An 18,620-nucleotide genomic window follows, 5' to 3' on the forward strand; every position below is an offset into this window, starting at 1 on the left:
TTAAGAAAAGTAGAACTGGGTGAGGAAGAAGACAGGAGGTAGGAATATTTTAATCTGTCAACAGGAAGTTTTTGAAGATGTCTGGAGTTAAATGTAAGAGATGAAAAGTGTTATGAACAAGACATAGATACAATAAAGGTAGGAATAAGCATTTGCAACAGGAGGCATCTCCAAAAAGAAGGGGGTGTAAATTCAAAAGTGCTAAAATGCCTTCCCAACTGAAAAGATGTCTACTGGCTTTTGCCAGAAATTACAACGTTAGCTATTCCAGCTCTGTGGGGTGGTTCCTTTCACTCTGCTAGATCACAGGATTTTGGAGTTGAAAGAAATTAAAGGAAATCTGCATGAAGGTTTTGAATGGTTTTGACTATTCCTTGACACCTGAGAGACAGGCATCCTTATGAGTGACGGTGGCTTCTTATGGCAGCAATTGAAGTGTGTGTATGTGTGTGTGCATGTGTGTGTGTGTGTGTGCATGTGTGTACACATTTGGAAGAGAATATAGAAGGCCTTAAAGGGGCGTTTCAAAATGGCTGTGATTTGGAGATATGTGATTTGAAAATATTCCCCAGGTACTGAATGGTGATTTTTGTCATCAACCCCTTAAGAAACAGTGATTAGTAGTTTTCAAATCTATCATGCATCAGAGTCACAAGAAGGGCTTACTTAAACACCAGTTGCTGCCCTCCATTCCTAGAGTTTCTGATTCAGTAGGTTTCAGGTGTAGTCTGAGGATTTACATTTCTATTAAGTTCACAGAGGAGGCTGATTCTGCAGGGCTGAGAACTACTGATGTAGTTCAGTTGGATCCAATTGCATCTTATTTATTTTCTCTCCACATTTTACAGATGAGGAAACTGAAGTCTCAACATAGTAAGGGGCTCCATGTGTTTTGACTCCAATTCCAGGCTTCTTGATGCCAATCAAAGTGGTATTTAGAAAGGAGACCTTTCTCAAGAGTGGCCCAGCAGGTGTGTCAATCATTCATAGCTAACCAGCACGTGGGTCAGATGTACTCCAGCCCAGAGACATTGCCATCCCAGAATTTGATAAATGTCTTTTATATTGATGTTTTTCACCACAAATAGCTCTCTTTGGCATGCTGAGAAGTTTGTTATATTAGCCAATGTTTTCTCCATTTTAATCACTTAAAATGAAGGTTTATTTTTTCTCTTTAAAAATAGTATTTGTGCATGTTGAAAATATAGTAGCAGTGTAAGGGGGAAAGTAATAACCTTTAATTTTACCACCTAGAAATAATCACAGTGACTATTTTAAAGATTTTGAGGTTAATTTTTTGTTTAATAGGGTTGTATAGGGTTTTAATTTTTTCCCCTCAGTACTCTTTAAAAAGCAGGTATCAATTCATAGATTCATGTGAATATATAATTCATATACCATACAATTCACCCATCTAACGTGTACAATTCAGTGGCTTCTCATGTACTCACAGAGTTGTGGAAGCATTACCACAACCAATTAAAACATTTTTGTTAACCAAAAGAAGCCATGTACTGTCAGGTTCACAACTACACCAAATGTCATGTTGAGGTCCGAAGGGAGTGGGTAGATGAGCAGTAAGAACACTAGGGGGGCGCTAAGCAGGTGAAAGATGATTTTATTCAGCAGCAACTCTCATCAGCAGCTTTCTTACACTAGCTCTCTACACTGCTCGCCTTTATCTTTGTGCCTGCTCCGGCTCTGTGGCTCCTGCCGCCCCCACTCCTGCAGCTGTATGGCCGGCTCTCCCTTAGCTTCAGGGTCAGCAGCTTAACTCTCTCTTTGGGCACGAGCCAGCCCAGCTGTGTCCTGGCTCCCCTCTGTCCATCTGCAAAGACGGACAGCTCTGACTCTCTCTTTCTCTGGGTGCCCGTGCCTGCAGTGTCAGGCATTAGCCACCACACCCAGGCATATGATTTTATATACGTGAAACATCCAGAATAGGCAAATCTACAGAGACAGAAAGTAGTACATTAGCAACTTCCCAGGGCTGGAGGAATGTTTGGCAGGTGTGGAGGGGAGTGACTGCTAAGGCTATGTGTGAGGGCAATTATACCTTTTACAGACAATAGTGGCATAGAGCCAGGGGATGGCCTTCCCATGTTATGGCTACATGGCTGTGTTAACAAGTGGAGTTACACGGCTGCGCTCTGAACTTGCTGAGTCGCACAAGATGTAAACATCCTACCTCAGCCTACCCTTGACCGAAGCACAGCCATGTTCCTTACACATACCCTTAGCAGTCACTCTCCTCCACACCTCCCAAACATTCCTCCAGCCCTGGGAAGCTGCTCAGGTACTACTTTCTGTCTCTATGGATTTGCCTATTATGGATGTTTCATGTAAATAGAATATGGCTGAGTGTGGCAGCTAATGCCTGTAATCACAGAATTTTGGGAGGCCAAGATGGGGGGAATCACCTGAGGTCAGCTGTTTGAGACCAGCCTGGCCAACATGGCGAAACCTCATCTCTACCAAAAAAAAAAAAAAAAAAAAAATTAGCCGGGCGTGGTCGTGGGCACCTATAATCCCAGCTACTCGGAAGGCTGAGGCAAATCAGTTGAACCCAGGAGGCAGAGGTTGCAGTGAGCCGAGATCGTGCCACTGCACTCCAGCCTGGGTGACAGAGTGAGATGCTGTCTCAAAAAATGTAAATAAATAAATAAATAAATAGAATCATACAATACATGCTCTTTTGTGGCTGGCTTCTTTTACTTGGTGTAATTCTCAAGGTTCATCCATGTTTTAGCACATATCAGTACTTCATACCTTTTTTTTGAGACGGAGTCTCGCTCTGTTGCCCAGGCTGGAGTGCAGTGGTGTGATCTTGGCTCACTGCAACCTCCACTTCCCTGGTTCAAGCAATTCTACCACCTCAGCCTCTGGAGTAACTGAGATTACAGGCACACACCACTATGCCTGGTTAATTTTTGTATTTTTAGTTTCACATTTTGGAGAGGTTGGTTTCAAACTCTTGGCCTCAAGTGATCTGCCATCCTCGGCCTCCCAAAGTGGTGGGATTACAGGCGTGAGCCACTGCGCCTGGCCAATACTTTATTACTTTTTGCTGAAAAATACTCTGATGTGTGGATATACCACATATTATTTATCCATTCATCCATCGGCTTTTATTTCTTGACTATTATGAATGATATTGCTTTAAATATTTGTGTAGAAGTTTTTGTGAGAATGTGTTTTCTGTTATCTGGAGTATATACCTAAGAGTGGAATTCTTACAGCAAATAGCTACTTTGTTTCACTTTTTGAGGAGCTGCCAGACTATTTTCTAAAGCAGATGCACCATTTTACATTCCAAGCAGCAAAATATGAGGGTTCTAATCTCTCCACATCTTTGTGAACACTTGTTATTATCTGACTTTTGATAATAATCATCTTAGTAGGTGTGAAGTGGTATCTCACTGTGATTTTGATTTGCATTTCCCAAGTGGCTAATAATGTTGAGTACCATTTCATGTGCTTTTTGATGATTTATTTATCATCTTTGGAGAAATGTCCATTCAGATCCTTTGCCCCTTTTCAAATTAGTTTACTTATCCTTTTATGACTGAGTTGTAGAAGTTCTTTATATATTCTAAATACAATTCCCTTATCAGATACATAATTTGAAAACATTTTCTTCCATTCTGTGGGTTTTCATTTTCTTGATAGTTGTCTTCACTTCCTTTGAAGCACATTTTTTTTTTATTCTGATGATGTCCTTTTTATCTTTTCTTGGTCACTTTTGTTTTTGGTGTCACATCTAAGACAGCTTTGCCTAACCCAAGATCATTCCTATGTTTTCTCCTGAAAATTTCAACTTTAGCTCTTACATGTTTTAGGTCTGTTATCCATTTTGAGTTAATTTCTGTTCATTATATAAGGAAAGGGCCCAGCTTTATTCTCTTGCGTGTGGATATCCAGTTGTCCTAGAACATTTATCAAAGAAGACTGTTCTTTGCCCATTGACTTGTCTTGGCATCTTGCATATAATTTTGTGTCAGTTTTTGCATAAAATTTTAGGAACATGTCTCTATGGTTTTAGATATAGTTCCCTATTTTAAATGAGTTTAAGTCCCTTGGTAGATGTACTTTCCTACCTGCTCTCAAGAGTTATTTTAGAAAAACTGCCCTCCCCACCACTTGCACTGAAATAGAAGCCCTGTACAAATCATGTGACCTCATATTTCTCCATCACAACTGACTGGACTAAGGAGTGGGGGTTTTAGGGAGGACTCCACCTTACACACTTAAAACCACTGGAAAGACAGAAGCAGGAAAAGGCAGATGTTAGCTTTATTACTGATAAAGAATTGGAAAATATGACTCTAGAACTTTGGCCAAAGCAGCTTTCTAGCATTTTCTCTCACTCCTGCCCTAAGTCAAGACCTTGTAAAAGCCAACCTGAGTGAAACTTTGATTTTGTAAAGCACAGATCCGGGGTAAAGAAAGGAGCCAAAAGAGCAGTAATCTGGTGCTTGTAGTCCCACTTGAGAAATATAGACAAATGAATGTCACCTCTATGGGGAAAAATAATAAGAGGGGAAGAAGCAAGGACTACTAGTCCAGTGTAGTCATTCTCTAACTTTAGCATGCATCAGAATCAACAGGAGAGATTGCTCTGAAAATTTACTTTTATAACTTTTTATTTTGAAAGGATTTTAAACTTATAGAAAAGTTGCAAAAATAGTTCCCATATACTCTCCATTCAGCTTTTCCTAAGCAGAGTACAGTTACCAACAATAGAAAACTAATATTGATGCAATATATTAGTCAGCTCAGGCTGCCATAACAAAATATCATAGAGTGGATGGTTAAACAACAGAAATTTATTTCTCACAAATTTAGGAGTCTGAGCAGTCCAAGATCAAGGTGCTGGCAGATTCAGTTCCTGGTGACGTTTCCCTTCCTGTCTTGTGGTTGCTGCTTTATTACTGTGTCCTAATATGGCAGAAAGAGACTGCTTTGATCTCTAGCTCATCCTTTGAGGGTATCAATCCTATCAGAGACCGCACTCTTATGACCTCATTTAACCTAATAACTTCCTAAAAGCCTGTCTCTCAATACAGTCATACTGAGAATTAGGGCTTCATTCAACATATACATTTGTGGTGACAAATTCAGTCCATAGCATTCTGCTCCAGCTCCCTGCAAATTCATGTCCTTCTCATATATATAACACTTTCATTCCATCCTAACAGCCCCCAGAGTCTTAACTAATTCCAGCATCAATTCTAATGTCTAAAGTCCAAAATTTCATTAAATCAGATATGAATGAGACTAGAGGCAAAATTCTTCTCCAGCTGTGAATCTGTAAAACTAGACAAGTTATGTTCTAAAATATGGTGATAAGCAGACATAGAAAAAACATTCACATTCTAAAAGGGAGAAATAGGAAAAAAAAAAAGACATAACGGACCCCAAGCAAATCCAAAACTTAGTAAGGCATATTCCATTAGATCTTAAAGCTCAAGAAACAATCATCTTTGGCTTAATGCCCTGCCCTCTGGGCCACTTGGGATGGCAGCATCTCCTCCAGAAATCTTGGCTGGAGTCATTCTAACAGGTTCAAATTTGGCAATGTGTACTTCCCTAAAAAAAAAAAAAAATCTATTTCACCTAGGTTTTGAAATGTATTTCCATAGCTGTCTGCAATGTATCTTATTTTTAATTTCTGTGGTTGTCTCTCCATTTTATTTCTTATTTTACATATTATGATTTCTCCCCCTTTTCTCTTTCCAGGTAGGCTAGTGGCTTGTCTATTATTTTTTAAAAAAATAGATTTGATTTGTTGATTAGGTCTGTGGTTTCATTATTTTCTGCCTCATTGATTTATACTTTTATTTCTTCCTTGGTTCTTTCTTTTGTTTTGTTGTATTTTTTTTATTTTTTCATCTGGTAATTAACTAATTTATTTTCATTCTTTTACTTCACTATAGCATTTGATAGAAATGTTCAGTGCTATAAAGTTTACTCTGATCATGGCTTTAAATGTGTTTCATAGAGTTTTAGTATGTTGTTATATCAGTCTGTTCTCACGTTGCTAATAAAGATATACCTGAGACTGGGTAATTTATAAAAGAAAGAGATTTAGTGGACTCACAGTTCCACAGGCTGGGGAGGCCTCACAATCATGGCAGAAGGCAAAGGAAAAGCAAAAGCACATTGTACATGGCTATAGGGAAGAAGAAAGAGCATGTGCAGGGGAACTCCCCTTTGTAAGACCATCAGATCTCGTGAGACTTACTCACTATCACAACAACAGCACAGGAAAGACCTACCCTCATGGTTCAATTACCTCCTACTGGGTCCCTCCCATGACATGTGGGATTTTTTCTTTTCTTTTTCTTTTTCTTTTTTTTTTTTTTGATACAGTCCCACTCTGTCATCCAGGCTGGAGTGCAGTGGCACGACCTTGGCTCACTGCAACCTCTGTCTCTGAGGTTCAACCGATTCTCCTGCCTTAGCCTCCCGAGTAGCTGGACTACAGGCTCGTGCCACTATGCCTGGCTAATTTTTTTTGTATTTTTAGTAGAGATGGGGTTTCATCCTGTTAACCAGAATGGTCTCAATCTCCTGACCTCGTGATCTGCCCGCCTTGGCCTCCCAAAGTGTTGGGATTACAGGCGTGAGCCACTGCCTCAGCGACGTGGGATTTATGGGAGCTACAATTCAAGATTTGGGTGGGGACACTGCCAAAGCATATTAGTAGTGTTTTCATTTTATATTATTAAAATTTTGTAATTTTAGTTTGAAGAATTAATAGAAGTGTTTAAAATTTCTAGATTTAAGAGCTGTCATGTTGTTAGTAATCTCTAACTTTGTCATACTGTAATCAGAGAGTGGTGTTTGAAATATTTGTACTGTAAGAAACAGTGATTTTAAAAAATCTAATATGTGGTTAATTCTTATAAATGTTCCATGAACACTTCATAAGGTGCATTCTCTATTATCAGGTGTAGAAATTGACATAGACCTGTAAGATCTACCTTGCTGGTTATGTTGCTTATGCCTTATACTTTTTGTTCATTTGATTTGACTTGTACTGTGAATGGTATATTTGAGTCTACTATTTTTAGTGGGTTTCCACCTATTTCTCCTTGTATCTACTGTATTTTTTGCTTAATGAAAATAGTTGGTGCGTTATTTGGTGCACAATTATTCACAAATTTTAGATGTTTGTAAATTGTCAATTTAGTATTAAAAAATGCACTTGTCATCTGTTTTGGCTTGAATTCTATTTTGACATCAGGACTATTTTCCTCATTTCTTTTTCTTTCCATTTGCCTTTATAGCTTTGTCTACCACTTATTTTTCAGCTTAATTTTTTTAGGTTTGGTTCTTGTATCAAAAATATAGTTGGGATTTATTTTATGAGCCAAATTGGGATGCTTTTAAAGTTAATATGTAGGTTAAGCCTGTTCACTTTTATTGATCTAATATGTTTGATTTTAGATTTTGTAGTCATATGTATTTATTTTATTTCCAGTATTTTTCCTCCACAATATTTGTGTCCTTTGCCTTTATTTTCCTAAAAATATATGTTTAGTAATGTTTGCATTTTTGTCCTAGTTTTATATTTAAATGCACTTAGCCTATTGTTTTACTATTTAATATTTTCTTATCTGGTTTATCAGTTTTTACTGATATCTTTTAAGTCCTACCTATTGCCTAAATATCAATCAATTATTTTCTATTATTTCTATTATGGAGGGGAGAATTTTTATTTTTATGGGAGTGGGGTGGAGGTGGGTAGTGTTACTGACATCTAGTGAATAAAGGCTGGGAATACTGCTAAACATCTTATGATTTATAAACAGCTCCAAAAACAAAACAGAATTATCCTCCTAAAATGTCAATAGGCCCAAAGTTGAGAAACCCTAACATGTATTCTATTTTGTAAAGAGCTTACCATCAGACCTTTTGCTGAAGTTTTCTTAGTCATCTTCTGGTTGGGTAAACCTCATCCTTTGTAGACTACATTCATGCAGAATTCCTCAAGTTCTTCTATGTCATCAATTGTTTCATGTGGTTAAGTACTTGTTTGAGAATATTTAATTCCATTTGGACTATTGTTTTACAGGTTTCTTCTGTTTTGTGGTCAATTTTTATGAGGAGAAAGGGGAATTTCCCTTAGTATGTGTATTGACATTTCTTGTCTGACTTTTTGTAATACCTCTGTATGAATCTGTTAGTTTTAATTTTAATTAATTAGTTGTGGTATTGGGTGTTTTACAAGAGTCCTAGCTTAATAATTCCTCTTCTATCAGATATTTTGATAGATTTTGTATGTTTTGTGGTAAAAGAGGGATTATGAAGTGTCTGTGTGTTTTACCTTTTGAGTTACAGAACTCAGTTTTTCTTCTTTGCTTTTTTCTAATATCAAAGGATACTTGTTTCTTCTTTTTCTCACCTATAATTTATAAGTTTGAAGACTGAACCTTCAAATTACACATACTTTTAAGTCCTTCACCCTGTAGTCTGTGCTCTGATCTACCTGGATAGTTTCTTAATAATTTTGGACTGAAAGTAGACAGTCTCTCTCGTGGTATATTTAGTTCGAACCAGGTCTCCTTCTCTGGCTTTTGTTTTCTGTCTTCCCTGAAGTCTTTCTTAGTTTTTCTTTGCATGGCCAAAACCCTGCTGTGTAGCAGGGGTAGAGTGGGAGTCAGAAATAGTGGACTGAGATTTGGCCATTTTTCATTTTTTATTTACAGTTATTTTGAAGTTTGGGCATTCGCTTAAAGTTATACTGAAGGCATGACTTGTGGAGACTTTTTACTATTCCATATTGTTTTCTGGAGGGAATATTAGGAGATAGAAAGATAGGTATCCCCATCATCCTCAGGAACCTGGAAGTTCTAGAGGGTTTGTCCAAACAGGCTGAAATACTGGTTATTAAAACACTCCTAGAGTTTCTGAGTCAGTAGGTCTGGGTTGGGCCTGAGGAATTTGCACTTCTAACAAGGTCTCAGGCAATATTTGATTCTGCCGTTCTTGGAACCACACATAGAAAAACCACTTGTTTGGTACAAAAGCAGCCACTTGGAAAAGTAAAACAAGAGGAAAGGATTATTTCCAATTTCACAGGGGTGTGCACCTGACCTAAGGAGGATAGGTGATGCTTAAGCCGATTGCCTCCTTCTGAACTGGCTTTAGAAAAAAATATGTCTAATGAAATTATCTTAGATGAAATTATCTTAGAAACTTAAACTATGACATTGTGGTAAGAAGAGATGAAGCCATTGCCATAAAAAAGAATGAGTTCATGTCCTTTGCAGGGCCTTGGATGAAGCTGGGAGCCATCATTCTCAGCTAACTGACACAGGAACAGAAAACCAAACACCACATGTTCTCACTCATATGTGGGAGTTGAACAATGAGAACACATGGACACAGGGAGGGGAACATCACATACTGGGGCCTGTCGGTGGGTAGGCGGTAAGGGGAGGGAGAGCATTAGAACAAATACCTAATGTATGCAGGACTTAAAACCTAGATGACAGGTTGATAGGTGCAGCAAACCACCATGGCACATGTATACCTACGTAACAAACCTGCACGTTCAGTACATGCATCCCAGAACTTAAAGTAAAATAAAAATAAATAAATAAATGAAAAATAAATAGAAGAAATGAAGCCAAGATAGTAACTAGAGGTGGAGTCATGGCTGTAAGGTCATGAGTGTGATAAGGTGCTATCTCAGCTCAAAGTTTGAGAAACCAGACATAGAGACAACGAAGAGAAGTAGAGACTGAGACAAGTACATATTTCAAAAGAGTGATAAAGTCCATGAAGAAAATAAAAGAGGGTTACATAATTAAATGAGTGGTAAAGATAATAGGGTTGGGCAGTAAGGCAGACAGCATGAAATTTACATAAATAAAAAAGTCTTCTCTGAGGAGGTGATATCTGTGCTGAGTACTGAATGATGAGCTGCAGTGAACTATGCAAAAATCAAGGGAAGAGATTTCCAGAGGGAATACCAAGTGTAGATGCCCCGAAGTAGGATGTAAATAATAAGAATGTAGCTTTGAACCACATCTTCATAGCTCTAGACACTGAAACACCTCTTTCCCACCAGTTCTTGCTTGAAAAATATGGGAGCAGAACACCTAATGCATTGATTTGGTTCATGTGCTCATCATTACACAAATGGTGGCCAGGAGGTATGGCCTATAAACTGAAGGAGATGGAAGAGTCATGGAAACAGCCACTAGGGATGTGATGGGAGCCAGATAGCCACCCATATGTATTCCTTATGATTTTGCAACCTTTGTGCTAAAATTGCACAGCTTTTCATCCTCCCAATTTACAAGATATGGAAAAAGTAGAATAGTCATATTAAGAACTCCAATGTAGAAAAAGGGAGTGTGGAAAGCAACATCTAGTACCATATCCTGTGGTTTAGTCTGTTTGTGCTGCTATTACAGAATACCTGAGACTGGATAATTTATAAAAACAGAAATTTACTTTCTCACAGTTTCAGAGGCTGGAGAGTCCAAGATGTAGGCCTGGCAGGTTTAACTGTCTGATGAGGGCTGCATACTCTGGAGGGAAAGAACCCTGTATCCTTACATGGTAGAAGGGCTGTGCTGCAAGAAGCCTCTTTTATAAGAGCCTTAATCCCATTCACAAACGAGAAGCCCTCATGAAAGGCCTAATCACTTCTTAAAGGCCATCATTATTGGCACCCATCATATTGGCAACGCCTGAATTTTAGAGGGGATACATTCAAATCACAGCATCCTGCTTTCTAGGAAAAGCACAGAATCCTTGATGAGGTAACCTGGCCACCCCAAAATTTCTCCTTTGGAATAATTTCTTTTGTCCATTATCTGTTATGGCTATTAAAGCGTACTGAAAGGGCTTTTGTATTAGGGACCATTCCCCTTTATTTTTGGCACAATTGTGGAAACCCGGGGTTTGCTGGAAAAAAGGTGATAATTACGGACCTCAGAATGTGGTCCTGACTGAGCCAGCGAAAAACAGAAAAACAGAGAGAAGACATCAGCTATGATTAACTTACCTCTGTCATGGGGCCCAGTCCTATGAAAGCAAACCTTGGATTCATCTAAGCAAAAGCTGTGCTGCTAATAGTCTGGAATATCATATCAGTTGAAATCTGTGATACGATAAAGAAGAGAATAGAATCATTTCTTAAGTATTCGTAACTTAGCCATTATGGATTTACTATTCATGAACATTTTTTCTCTTTTCAGTCTGGATATAGATTATACCTGGTGAAATTTTTAAAAAAAACTTTGTAAAGGCATCTTTTTTTCCTGACCAAGTTTAATTGATTTTTCACTTATAATTCTAGGGGGAAAATATCAGCAATTTAGGATTCTATGAAAAGGAAGAGAGAAAATAATCTACAAAATTTGATTATGGTAAGGATGAATAGAGATCTATTTCTGGATAAGTTTTGTAAATCATATATAATGTGAAGCTGACATATATATGTAAAGTTAATCCAGGAATCCACACTAATAAATAAGTAGATATCAGTAGCATGCCTCAGACACCTAAAAATATTTTCTTTCCATGTAGCTATTTTATTTAGATAGCGTTCAGTAATTCTGACACTTCTTAAGTACTCTTATTTATCTTTCTCTAGTCCAGTGATTTTTAAAATTTTTAGACATATTTTATAACAAAATGCTACATGAACTCCATGTATAAAAGCATATTTCATTAGTTTATTTCACATTTAAAATATTATATAAATTCAAATTCATAACATAAAGCTAATCAGCAAGCAGTCAAGTTAATATATTGGTCATCTTCAATGTGATGTTCCTGTAACACATTTGAATGCACATATTTTATTTTGAATTCAGGTTTTAAAATAGTTTGAAATAAAGTAAAAGATGAGGTTAGAATAATTCGTGGAACCTGTAAAACACCTTTGAGGAATAAATATAGTTAGAAAGCCCTGTCTATTTCAGTTAGTAAGTTTCTGTGAAGCAGAAGTTGTACTGGTTTAGTTTCCTTGTCATATAAAAAATTGTCTTCCTATAGTTCCTTTAAGTGTATAGTGTTTTAGAGCTATTAACTCACTTGTAAATATTATCCTGGTTAGGCAAATGACTCTAGAAGCCATCAATGGTTGTTTCTAATAGATGCCCAGTTAACAATAGTCATAGGTTCTATCTTATTTCCCTTTGAGACATGCTTCTTGGAAATTTGCCAGCATGGAGATTACTGTTTTCAACAGTCCATCTCTGTAATCCTGTTTAATATTAACTTAGAAGAGAGTATATTTAATAACCTTTGTGAACAAACCCACTTATCCATGTTTATATGAAAAACTGGAACTCTGGGTGGTAGGTGTGTGTAAGGAAATATTTGAACAACCATTGATAGAATGAAAAAGCAAAACATTAATAGCCTTCTGATCTCAAAAGACTTGGAGACTCCTTGGGCAAGCATATTAGACCACTAAATAGTTGCAACATTTTTACTCTGATTTTTTTCCAAAAAGGGCTGATTGCAAAATGACTAATACAATGCAATGAAATACACATGATTTAAGAATTGCTTAAGTATTAGAACACCTGGGTTAGAGTCCAAATTAGCTCTTGACCTCCATAAACCATTTAATTTCTATGGGCACCCTTCATTTGCATAATCAGATTGTTTAACAATCTGTGGGGCTCGATGGGAATCACCTGAGAATTCTTTAAAGATGCTGATTCCTGGGCTCCATCCTACACCAAACAAATCTAAATTTCTAAAGCCAAAACCAGAATTTGGTACTTAATACATCTTTTCCTAGGTAAATCTGGTGTACAGACCAGTTAGGGAATCATCGTTCAAGATAGAATCTAGTTGGTCTCTAATGCCCTCTTCATTAAGTCTCTTCTAATCTTTCAGCTCAGTGTTTCTCAGACTTTAGGGCACATCAGAATCACCAGGAGGACGTGTTCAATACAGCTGTTGGGCCACAGCCTCACAATTTGCATATCTAACAAGTTTGCAGATGATGTTGATCCTACTGATTCTTTAAGAATCACCATTCTAGTCCTTAGCTAACACAGATCTGTTCCATGAGGTACAAGTGGGCATATACACGTTCTACTTAGAAACACAGAGGTCTTCAGCTTGCAAGTAACCTTTTGGGATCATCTTCTAAACACTTAATTTTACAGCAGAAGTAATCTGAGACCCAGAGAATTGAAATAATTGACAAGGTCATGGTTAAACACTGTGCAGATTTTAGAATCACAGTCCCCTGACCCCCAGTTCTGAATCCTTTCCAATGCTTAGAAGAAGGGAAAGGAAGAATTCCTGCTCCCTAAATAATCTTATTAGTAAATGATTATTAATAAATGTTTGTTTGTTTGTTTTTTGAGATGGAGTCTTGCTCTGTCACCCAGGCTGGAGTGCAGTGGCACAAATTGGGGTCATTGCAAACTCTGCCTCCTGGATTCAAGAGATTCTCCTGCCTCAGCCCCCTGAGTAGCTGGGACTACAAGCATATGCCACCATGCCCAGCTAATTGTTGTATATTTGTAGAGACGGGGTTTTGCCATGTTGGCCAGGCTGGTCTCAAATTTCTAACCTCAAGTGATCCACATGCCTCGGCCTCCCAAGTTGCTAGGATTATAGGCCTGAGCCACCATGTCCGGCAGGTAGCTGCCATTTAATGAGTGCTTATAGGTATCAGAGACTGCTTTAGATACTTCATCACAGTTGAAGCTAAAACTTATTGAGGTCTTGTTAAGTGCTCAGCACTGCCCTAAGTGGCTGCACATGTATTAATCCATTTAACCTTCCCAACAATTTTGAGGTAAGTAATATTAACATTCCTATCTCAGAGAAGAAGAACTAAAGCAGGGGAGGTCAAATAACTTGCCCAAAGCCAGAGATTCAAACTCAGGAACTCCACCAATATGTTCTGTTGTCTCCCTTTCTTTTAATCCTCACAACAATCACAAGATCATTATTATTATCTCTTCTTTTACAGATCAGAGGACAAGGTCAGAGAGTGTACAAATTGCTTCTAATAACTTGCTTTCTAATAAAGTAGTGAAGATAGTGTTTGGATCCAGGGTTGACTAACTTCAAAATCTTGGCTTTTTCTACTTGGCCAGCTCCTTAATCTATTCACATCCCCATCAAGGTTAGAATCAGGTAGGTTATAACAATCTCTCAAGCTGGACTTGTCTGCTTATCTTTGAGCATAAGAGCTAACATCTCACCTTTCCATTTTCCAGTAGCAATTACACTAGAAAATGGTATGAACAGAGCATTGTGGATAAGTAATTTTCTTCCTCCTGTTCATTATCTTTACCTATTAAAGCTTCCCCAGAACATCTGTACTCCTGTCCAGCTTCTTTGGGCCATGTGTCTGACATAGCTCGAGGGTGAGGTCATATTGACTTGATGGCTTTGTTTTGCTTCAGAGGTTTTTCTCCTTTCCTAACTAAGATTGGGCCTGCATTATTTACCAACAGTAAGAGGCTTGCTATTTATTAAATGGCTACTATATTCTTGGAACTGTGCCGAGCATTACTGAGATAGAAAATACTAACACCTTACCCATATTGTCTTTACAGTCTTGTTTTCTGGTTGGGAAACAGAAATTAACTTGCAAAACACAGTGAGATAATCTATTTAAAAGGGTCAGGTGTCCAGTATAGAAAATAAGAGCCAAAGAATTTGAGAACTGAGAGATGATATAGTTGAAATTATCTGAAAAGGCTGTGTGGAGGCTTCTGAAATTGATGAAATAGCTAAAATAGATGGTGTCAGTAGTTATAAGCTTTGGAAGAAAAAGAATCCATAGAGGGGAAGGGGAAGAAAGGTCGTTGAGGAAGGAAAAATGTGACCACAATGGGGATTGGTAGACTAAGGCAAATGCTTCCATATCACATAGTTTAGGCATGAAGTAGGCTTTGTTGGGAAACTTACATGAGTAAAAATATCACCAAAATACGATGCATGGCTGTATGGAAGGTGCACCTAACGGCAATTAATGTAAGCATACCTTGAGAATGATCCTATGGTCTAGGAAGAATGTCTGATTAGAGTTCTAAGCTAAGGAAACTGGGAATGGCCAACCTGGAGAATCATTCCTTATCTGTGAGGAACAGCTAAACCCCAGCCCACCTTGTGGAATGTAGGCCATACAAGGGATTGAGGTCGTTTGTTTTGGGTTAAATGAAGTTTGTCAGGTGAAGGTTTCTAGGGGTGGGTTGCTAAGTGAAAATGCTGTATAAACTGCATGCTTTTTACAAAGGGTAGTGCCTCTCCTATCCAACCTGTGGTCACTGATCCACTCTGTATGGAAGTCCCCTAAATAAATTTTATTTCCTTCACTGGCTTCAGGTCTCTTTGGCTTTTCAAACATGTTGCCACCCCTATTGAAATCAATAGGGATCTGGCACAGCAATGGCCCCATATCTTATTGCCATTCTGCAGAGAGGTATGATTGATGTATTTACGATAACTACCAAGAAGTGTTTCACGAGCAGGAGAAAAACTGTCTGAACTTGGGGAGTCGCTTATTGTTGGGAGACAATTTTTTATGTGTCTCTTGCATTTCTGCACATCTTACAAAGTGACGTATTGACTGGCCTTTGTTCAAACTATCTTTTTAAGGATGTTTATGTAGCAAACACCTTAGAAATTACAGTGTCTCGGGCCACGCATGGTGGCTCATGCCTGTAATCTCAGCACTTTGGGAGGCCAAGGCGGGTGGATCGCAAGGTCAGGAGATCGAGACCATTCTGGCTAACACAGTGAAACCCTGTCTCTACTGAAAACACAAAAAATTAGTCGGGCGTGGTGGCAGGCACCTGTAGTCTCAGCTACTCAGGAGGCTGAGGCAGGAAAACGGCATGAACTCGGGAGGCGAAGCTTGCAGTGAGCTCAGATTGCGCCACTGCACTCCAACCTGGCGACAGAGCAAAGACTCCGTCTCAAAAAAAAAAAAAAAAAAAAAAACTAGTGTCTCCAGGCCAGGTGTGGTGACTCACACCTGTAATCCCAGCACTTTGGGAGGCTGAGGTGGGCGAATCACGAGGTCAGGAGTTCAAGACCAGCTTGGTCAACATGGTGAAACCCTGTCTCTACTAGAAATACAACAGATTAACTGGACATAGCAGTGGGCACCTGTAATCCCAGCTACTTGGAGGGCTGAGGCAGGAGAATTGCTTGAACCTGGGAGGCAGAGGTTGCAGTGAGCTGAGACCATGCCACTGTACTCCAGCCCGGGTGACAGAATGAGACTCCATCTCATGAAAAAAAAAGAAAAGAAAAGAAAATATAGTGTCTTCCTCTGGAGCAAAAGGCAGTTTTCATCAAAGCCTTGGAAGGTAAAGAGTGTTTCCTTCCACAGCAAAGGGTAAATACATTTATTACCATTATAAAATATTGGGTTCCCAAAGCACCAGGTATCTCTCCTGGAAGATAATCCATTGCACAAGAAGATATCATCTGTTTCTTTTCATATTACCAGGTAGCAATTAAGACTGCTAAGGCTATTAAGGGAACTAGAACAAATATTGTTACTCTGAACACTTACTAGGGCTATTGCTGTAACACGCTGCCCTTTGTCTCTAATGTAGTGGTCCCATGCCTTCTGCCAGCATCCATGAAAATGCAGCAAGCTACCTTGTTAGCTGATAAGTAAAGCAAAGTTTCAGAGCTTTCACAGTTAGAGAGATGTGCATCTACACAATCATGAATGCAGTGACATTCACAGCCACTATGGTCAGAATCCAGGCAAATTGTCAGAACGTTGGCTGATTACTTGGGAGAGAAAGGGCAGGCCATGTTATCTGTGTGAAGGAACAAAGATGGCAGCTGGGTCATCTTATCGCTCATCCCTTCCTGCAGTCTTATGCAAACCTTAGATCCATTTGAAGATGATAATAAAAGATCTCAGAGCATTTGGCTGTAGGATTTGGCAGCTATAAGGCAGTTTAGTCTCCTTGGGTAGATTTCCTTGAGAGAGATAAAATCCCATGGAAAATCAGAGATAATGCACTGAGTATGCAGAATGAGTTTCAGTGCTGATGAAGTGACCCACTGGAGAATGATAAACTGTCTCAAATAAATTTATATATAAATGCCTGTGATTAGCTCAATTGTCCTAGAAAACTCTCTTATTCCTTATCTTGGAAGAAAGCAAGAATTTATGAGGTTTTACCATGACAATGGAGAGCAAATGCTCAGGATTAAAGTGAACTCCTTCAAAACAAGGTGCTACCGAACAAAAGAATAGACACCATCGATCAACAGAACAGAATCAGGAGACCAGAAATAAAGTCTTACAGTTATGGTCAGTTGATATTCAACACAGATACCAAGACAATTAACTGAAGGAAAGAATGGCCCTTTCAACAGGTCCTGGGACAACTGGTACCCACCTGCAAAAAAATGCAGTTGGGCCCTTTCCTTACACATTAAGAAAAATTAACTCAAAATGGTTTATCAATTGAAATGTAAGAGCTATAATTTTGAAACTCTTAAAAAGAAATCATAGTAGTAAATCTTTGTGACTTTGGGTTTGGCATCCTAGATAATGATATCAAAATCAAAAGCAGAAAAAAAGATGAATTGGATTTCATCAAAATTAAAATCTTTTGTGCTTCAAAGGAGACCATCAAGAAAGTGAAAAGACAACCCACATAAAGGATAAAATATCTGCAAATCATATATCAGGTAAAGGAATTGCATCTAGAATACATAAATAATAATAAAAGACCAATACTCTAATTAAAAATTGGGCAAAGTATAGATAGACATATCTCCAAAGAAGATATGTAAGCACACTAATAGGCACATGAAATGATGCTCAATATTAATACTCAAAAAATCCAAATCAAAACCACAATGAGACACCACTTCATAACCTCAAGGACTGCTGTAACAAAAATAACAGATAATAATAAGATTGATGAGGACATGGAGAAATTAGAACTTTCATACATTGCTGCTAGGAATGTAAAATCATGCAGCATATTTGGCAAACAGTTTGGGAGCTCCTATAAAAGCAAAGCATTAAGTTATCATATGACATAGCAATTTCACACCTAGCTATAAGCCTATCTTAGTTTGTTCATGCTGCTATAATGAAATGCGACAGGCTGAGTAATTTATAAAGAATATAAATTTATTTCTTACAGTTCTGGAATCTGGGAAGTCCAAGATTAAGGCATCAGCATTTTGGTGTCTGGTGAGGGCTGTTCTCTCTGCTTCCAAGGTGGTACTTTGTTGCTGTGTCCTTACACAGCCAGAAGGGGCAAGTGGGACGGGATGTATTCTCACAAGGTGGAAGAAACAGAAGAGCAAAAAGGACCGAACGCTGTGTCCTCACCTAGTGGAAGGGACAAAGGGGCAAAAAGGGGCTGGATGCCACGTGAAGCCTCTTGGCCTTAGTCCCACTTATAAAGGTTCCACTTCTATCATTTAATTAACTCCCAAAGGCCTCACTGTTTAATACTATCACATTGGCAATTAAGTTTCAACATATGAATTTTATGGAACATTCAGATTATAGCAATACCCAAGAGAACTGAAAACACATGTCCACACAAAAACATATACATGAATGTTTATAGCAGCATGATTCATAATAGCTAAAAACTAGGAACAACCAAAATGTCCAT

The 18,620-nt window shown here is 38.4% G+C and overlaps 1 long non-coding RNA gene across 1 annotated transcript in view; it reads right to left on the reverse strand.

Annotated features, from left to right (window-relative positions):
- LOC129398609 (uncharacterized) overlaps positions 1-18,620 on the reverse strand; it is a 140,654-nt gene that overhangs the window by 11,556 nt on the left and 110,478 nt on the right. Inside the window, exons 3-4 of the long non-coding RNA XR_010112923.1 lie at positions 18,136-18,328; positions 11,027-11,122 (exon numbers count right to left, since the gene is read on the reverse strand). This is a non-coding gene — a long non-coding RNA (uncharacterized LOC129398609). The remainder of the gene's footprint in view (positions 1-11,026; positions 11,123-18,135; positions 18,329-18,620) is intronic.

Source organism: Pan paniscus, chromosome 7, assembly GCF_029289425.2.
Source record: "Pan paniscus chromosome 7, NHGRI_mPanPan1-v2.0_pri, whole genome shotgun sequence".
NCBI lineage: Eukaryota > Metazoa > Chordata > Mammalia > Primates > Hominidae > Pan > Pan paniscus.